The 7,555-nt window shown below is 36.8% G+C and overlaps 1 protein-coding gene across 1 annotated transcript in view; it reads left to right on the top strand.

Annotated features, from left to right (window-relative positions):
* Nucleotides 1-7,555, top strand: part of CYSLTR1 (cysteinyl leukotriene receptor 1) — a 59,676-nt gene that overhangs the window by 43,072 nt on the left and 9,049 nt on the right. Inside the window, exon 2 of the mRNA XM_017518818.1 lies at nucleotides 6,060-6,146. The gene's annotated coding sequence lies outside the window, so the exon portion shown is untranslated. The remainder of the gene's footprint in view (nucleotides 1-6,059; nucleotides 6,147-7,555) is intronic.

Below are 7,555 nucleotides of genomic sequence, written 5' to 3'. Positions count from 1 at the left end.
ACAAGTTGTACTGAGGTAGAATTGACATACAATAATCTGCACATATTTAAAGTGTACAATTTGATGAGTTTTCACACATGCATATACCCATGAAACCATCATCATAATCAAGATAGTGAATATATCCATCACCCCAAAGTTTCCCCTTTGTAATTTCTCCCTTTTGCCTCTAGTTATGGGCTCTCCCCTTCCTACCCAGTTTCCATTCCCAGGCATCTGCTGATTTGCTCTTTATCACTATGCATTAGTTTATCTAGAATTTTATATAAATGAAATTACAAAGTATGGATTCTTTTTTGTCAGGCTTCTTTCACTCAGTATAATTGTTATGATATTCATTCACACTGTTGACTGTATTAATAATTTCTTCATTTTAAGTGAAAACTCCAGCTTTTTAAAGGTATAATTTACACATAAAATTTGCCCATTATAAGTGTACAATTATTTATAGTAAATTTCCAGAACTGTGCAGTCATCACCACAGTGTAATTTTAGAACATATACACCACCCCCCAGAAGAACCTTTGTGTCCAGCTGTAATCATGCCCTGCTCCCACTGTGGATTCAGGCAACTATCACCTGTCTCTATTAGGTTTGTCTTTTTGGGATATTTCAGATAAATGGAATAAGAAAAATGTGGTCTTTTGCATATAACTTTTCCATTTAGCAAATATTCTTGAGTTGATCCATATTGTAGCATGTATCAGTTCTTCCTCTTGACTTAAAAAAAGCAAAATTTCTTAGATATGGCACCAAAATCCCAATCTATAAAAGAAGTTGATAAATTGAATGTCATCACAATGAAAACTTCTGTTGTTTGGAAGACATTGTTAAGAGTATAAAAACACAACCCATAAAATAGTAGCAAATATTTACAAAGCCTATATTTGATGTAAGTATTGTATCCAGAACATATAAAGAACTCTCATACACAATAAGAAGAAAATAAACAACCTAATGAAAAATGTGCAAAATATTTGAATATGCATTTCACCAAGGGAAATATATGTAGGGCAAATAGGCACATGAAAAGGTGCTCAATATCATTAATCATTAGAAAAATGCAAATCGAAATCATAATTTGATATCACAACACATATATTAGACAGATATAATTCAAAAGACTGACCATAACAAGTATGAGCATATGGAGATATGGAGAAGATACCTAGTAATATACCCACATTACCCACCTTAAAAAGCAGTTCATCAGTTTTTTAAAAGTTTAACATATCTTATAATCCAGCTACCCAAGAAAAATGAAAACATGCCCATATAGAAACTTGTACATAAATGTTTGTGGCAGCTTTATTTGTAATAGTCAAAACCTGAAAGCAACCCATATGTCCATCAATGAGTAAATGTATAAACAATTTGTATATCTATGTAATAAGTCCTATTCAGCAACAATTTTTTATTTTTTGTAGAGTCATGTTCTTGCTATGGTGCCCATGCTTGTCTCAAACTCCTGACCTCAAGCAACCCTCCCATCTCACTCTCCCAAAGCACTGAGATTACACAACTAACCTGGTGCCTGATATTCTCAGAAAATCCCTGGGCTATCTTATTTATCTTGTTCACTAGAGCTTGACCAGGTTACAGGTTCAACAGATGCTAAGGGCTGATGCAGAAAAAGTATCCTCTTCCTTATAAGAAGAGGGGTTCCTTAAATATTTGATAACCTGAACTGAATGGGACTTAACATGAGCCAAATAAAAGATGTGAATAGCTCCTGAATTAAACAACTAAAATCAAAATCACATAACCACATTTTACTTCATTAACTCACCTTTACCCTCCCTGTCTTCCAGTTAACAATGGTAGAGCCCAGTATTGACAGAGCTCCGTTTAGAGACAAGAGTCCTCAAGGAACTGAAAAGAAAAGAGAAGCAAGGAGTGAAAGTATTGAGTATCTACTATGAAGGCTAATTCCTAAAGGAACCATAGAAGACCCTTCAGAATCCCAAACTTGAAAAATACTATATTGTTGCCCAGACAATGTGACATTTACTCATTTGTGTATGTAAAGATTGTACTAAATTGTAACTGCACAGCCACCATGGAAATGGATAACTAAATAGTGCATTAGGCTGGTAATATTACAATTCTCATAGATGGGTCTTAGAAATTCATAAACTTTCTTTCTTGTCCCACACAAGGGAAAAATATAAGGTTTTGTCAAAACACAAAACCGTGACAGAGCCAAGTTAATTTTCTACACAGATGAGTAGAATCATTTAATTTCAGGATCAGAAAGGATTTTTATACATTCAACATTCACTCACTAGATCTTTATTGATGTACAAAGACCTGGGACAAGCTGAACAAACTAAAAAATATATATTTATCCTCTGATTGACAAAATATAAAAGACAACACTGAGTAATTTTGCACTGGTAACACAAACTTTACACAGACTGTAGTAGGTTACATATGTCAAATCCTTATCTAGAGAAGAAGGAATAATTTGGGGTGGGAGAAGAAAGTGGAGAAGATCCGAGAAATGATTATCTGAATACAAGGGGGTCTCAAACTGCAATATTGCAGCTGTGGGTTTACGTTTCTACTTTTAAAACTAGACTATATTTTTTAATTATACTTTAAGTTCTGGGGTACATATGCAGAATGTGCAGATTTGTTACATAGATATAAATGTGCCATGGTGGTTGGCTGCATCCATTCCCCCATCATCTACATTAGGTATTTCTCTCAATGTTATCCCTCCCCATTCCTCATCCCCTGCTATCCCTCCCCTGGCCCCCACACCACCCAACAAGCCCCAGTGTGTGATATTCCCCTCCCTGTGTCCATGTGTTCTCATTGTTCAACACCCACTTATGAGTGAGAACATGCAGTGTTTAGTTTCCTGTTCTTGTGTCAGTTTGCTGAGGATGACGGTTTCCAGTTTCATCCATGTCCCTGCAAAGGACATGAACTCATCCTCTTTATAACTGCATAGTATTCCATGGTGTATATGTGCCACGTTTTCTTTATCCAGTCTATCATTGTTGGGCATTTGGGTTGGTTCTAGGTCTTTGCTATTGTAAACAGTGTGGCAGTAAATATACATGTGCGTGTGTCTTTACAATAGAATGATTTATAATCCTTTGGGTATATACCCAGTAATGAGATTGCTGGGTCAAATGGTATTTCTATTTCTAGATCCTTGAGGAATCGCCACACTGTCTTCCACAATGGTTGAACTAATTTACACTTCCATCAACAGTGTAAAGTGTTCCTATTCTTCCACATCCTCTCCTCTTTACCCAGTCTATCATTGATGGGCATTTGGGTTGGTCCCAAGTCTTTGCTATTGTAAACAGTGCTTCAGTAAACATACGTGCACATGTGTCTTTATAACAGAACGATTTATAATCCTCTGGGTATATACCCAGTAATGGGATTGCTGGGTCAAATGGTATTTCCAGTTCTAGATCCTTGAGAAAGCACCACACTGTCTTCCACAATGGTTGAACTAATTTACACTCCCACCAACAGTGTAAAAGTGTTCCTATTTCTCCACATCCTCTCCAGCATCTTTTGTCTCCTGATTTTTTCATTATTATTATACTTTAATTTCTGGGGTACATGTGTAGATTGTGCAGGATTGTTACACAGGTATACACATGTCATGGTGGTTTGCTGCATCCATCCCCCCATCATCTACATTAGGTATTTCTCCTAATGTTATCCCTCCCCAATCCCCCCAACCCTGCTTCCCCCCCCAGCTCTCCCACCCCCAACAGGCCCCAGTGTGTGATATTCCCCTCCCTGTGTCCTCATTGTTCAACGCTACTATGAGTGAGAACATGCAGTGTTTGGTTTTCTGTTCTTGTGTCAGTTTGCTGAGAATGATGGTTTCCAGCTTCATCCATGTCCCTGCAAACGACATGAACTGATCCTTTTTTATGGCTGCATAGTATTCCATGGTGTACATGTGCCACATTTTCTTTATCCAGTCTATCATTGATGGGCATTTGGGTTGGTCCCAAGTCTTTGCTATTGTAAACAGTGCCACAATGAACATACATGTGCATGTGTCTTTATAATAGAATGATTTATAATCCTTTGGGTATATACTGAGTAATGGGATTGCTGGTTCAAATAGTATTTTTATTTCTAGATCCTTGAGGAATTGCTACATTGTCTTCCACAATAAGAAACTATCATTAGAGTGAACCGGCAATCAACAGAATGGGAAAAATTTTTACAATCTACCCATCTGACAAAGGGCTATTATCCAGAATCTACAAAGAACTTAAACAAATTTATAAGAAAAAAATAGCCCCATCAAAAAGTGGGAGAAGGATATGAACAGACACTTTTCAGAAGAAGACATGAGGCATCCAACAAACATATGAAAAAATGTTCATCATCACTGGTCATTAGAGAATTGCAAATCAAAACCACACTGAGATACCATCTCATGCCAGTTAGAATGGCAATCATTAAAAAACCTGGAGACAACAGATGCTGGAGAGGATGTGGAGAAATAGGAACGCTTCTACACTGTTGGTGGGAGTGTAAACTAATAGACTATATTTTTTCATTTTTGTATTTCTTTTATTTTCCTTTTGATTTTCTTTTTTTTCAGTACAGTTACTTTAGAAAGTTCCAGCCTGTTTCTACTTGCTAAGATTAAACTGGGGTGGGGAGTTGGGGAGGGATAACATGGGGAGAAATGCCACATATACATGATGGGGAGGAAGGCAGCAAACCACATTGCCATGTATGTACCTATGCAACAATCTTGCATGTTCGTTACATGTACCCAAAAACCCAAAATGCAATAAAATATATATCTTTTTAAAAAAAGATTAAACTGAAAGGGCCAGGTGCAGTGAGTGGTTCATGCCTGTAATCCCAGCACTTTGGGAGGCCAAGGCAAGCAGATCACCTGAGGTCTGAAGTTTGAGACCAGTCTGCCCAACAGGGTGAAATCCCATCTCTACTAAAAATACAAAAAGCTGGCCATGTTGGTGCACACTTGTAATCCCAGCTACTTGGGCAGCTGAGGCAAGAGAATCTCTTCAACCCGGAAAACAGCGGTTGCAGTGAGCAGAGATCATGCCACTGCACTCCAGCCACTCCAGCCTGGGTAACAGAGTGAGACTCTGTCTCAATGAAAGAAGAAAGAAAAGAAAGAAAGAAAGGAAGAAGGGAAGGAAGGAAGGAAGGAAGCAAGGAAGGAAGGAAGGAAGGAAGGATAAACTGAAGGAAAGTGTTTATTTTGTTGGTTCTTGGACCACAGATAAAGGAAGAGTAGCCAGCCTCTGCAGGCCTTGCAGGCAGAAATTAAAGTTGCCCTAGAACAACAAAAACTTAGAAGAAAATCATTCAGATTGCTACTCCCTCAAGAAAGCCCATCTCTGCTCATTTCTTGGAGATTTGTTATACTTTGTTAGATTATTAAATATAATTTAATTGAAGAGAAAAGATACATACTTACGAAAAGTTAACTATACAAGACTAGAAAACAGTTGATCTCCAAAAGTATATAATATACGCCAAATTAGCTATATAAACATTAAGTGCTATTATAGTTTGTAAGGAGAAGAGTGCAGCGTTCTTTAAGCCATTCTACCTTTAAAGAAAACTATCTCTAAGCCATCCCCAACAGATATATTTGATATTGATATTTTTAATGTTCTAACTCCTTTTACTAGCAATCCAGATCCTCGGATATAAAGTTCCAAATTACTTCCCCTCTTAACTTTATAACAAAGTGTTTAGAAGAGAAGATAGAGGAAATATCCTGATTTCATAGAGAGAGGAGTATTTTATAATAGTGTGGTCATTTTTAGATACAGAAGCAACATGCACACAGCAGCAAACATCTGTGACCAGCCCTTGTCTGTATTCCAAGTTTTCCCCTGGGGATGTAGAAACAGATGGAAGAAAAAGGAGACACAGAATTCAATGGCTAGCCCTAAATCTCTCAGTAAAGCTTTGATGCCCCGTCACACACTCTGGGTCTGTAAATAAGGCTGCTAAGCCCTCATGACCCTTCTGGACTGCTTCTACAGTTGCTAACTTCCTTTTCTATCTTATGATTTCAGCTTGGGCTTCCTCTGATATTACACCATAAAAAGCGCTGAACACTGTAAGAAGGAACATTTGTGAAGGTACTACAGTGCCAGAAAGAGGTATGCCTGAATTTTTCAAATGAACCTTGCTTTTTCAACTTGCAATTATCTTAACAAAGTAACTTACTTCATTATTCTCACAAAAATAAAATAAATTCTATTTATGTTTGTTGCTAGCTTTTATTAACTCCATTTGTTTTCTGCTAAAATGGCTTTTACAATACTGTATTGTAACCTCTTCACGCTTCTAAGCTATCATTCCTATCCCCCACCAGAAAATGAGCCGTTTGAAGGCAGGGATGAGGTCTTAAGGATTTTAGATTTCCAAAGAAACTCTCTGTATTCATCTAGTGGAGGGTAACATTATTGGGTTATCACAGGAAATTCTAAAAAACAAATTAAATGCTGTTTCAGACAAGAAAAGCCATAATCTGTGAAATGAGTGGCTTGTACCAAATGATCTCTACCATTCTAGGATTCACTACTTGTTTGAAAGTTTTACAATCTTTTTATGGCTTAATACAAATTGTTGACTTCATTATAAATAAACAACTGAACCTAAATATCAAAATTTTTAGAAAAGCTTATTTTGGTCTGCAAGGACTGGGAAGTTATTAATGAGGCTAGAGACCATTTGTTCCTTTGTATATTTTTATAATTTTTTATCAGCTTTATTTAGCATCTTTCAAAGATGTGAGAATTTCCAATTTAATTATAACATGTAATGGACAAATGACTAGTCTATATCAATGATATGGGTGGGAATTTTTATTTTTTAGATACAGGGCCTCACTGTTTTGCCCAGGCCAGTCTCAACTCCTGAGCTCAAGCAATCCTCCTGCCTCAGCCTTTTGAGTAGCCAGAATTACAGGCACGTGCCACTGCAACAGACATTATCTGTGTTTTTAACATTACGGTTAGCCTTACGCCTTAGTACTCTCCTTGATACATTAGGAAGCAACTTTACTTACACAGCAACTTCAGACGCTAACACTGGAAAGATTTTAATTTGTATTGGAATGAGAAAGTAACTCCAAATGGTTTTAAATAACAAATAATACCTTCAAATGTTAAATTTGTCCCATAATTAATTTAGTCATTCACTCAACACTTACTGAGTACTTATGGGCAAGATACATATGTGCTAGGCCCTGTGTGGGATGCTTTTTTATATATCAACCAGATAGTCTGGGGGATAAGATATTTATACAAATCAAGATTTGCAAGATTTAAGTTTCTCTAGAAGTTCTTCAAAGATAGAAATTACTTCAGATAGAGGGTGAGGGAAGACTTAGTCAAGAAAATGTAATTTGAGCTGAATGATGGGTCATTTTTGCATATGCAAGGAAGGAGGAAACGGAATTTCAGGAAGAAGGAAAGACCATTTCAAGAAGAAAAATACTATGGAAAAAAAGACAGCCTGGTGGGAAAGCTTATGGCACATGTCGCTGGTATACTAAAATAGTTGT

The sequence above is a fragment of the Cebus imitator genome, unplaced genomic scaffold (genome assembly GCF_001604975.1).
Source record: "Cebus imitator isolate Cc_AM_T3 unplaced genomic scaffold, Cebus_imitator-1.0 Scaffold705, whole genome shotgun sequence".
Classification (NCBI taxonomy): domain Eukaryota; kingdom Metazoa; phylum Chordata; class Mammalia; order Primates; family Cebidae; genus Cebus; species Cebus imitator.
Note: the sequence above shows the minus strand (reverse complement) of the source record. Positions and strands in the feature narration are given on the sequence as shown.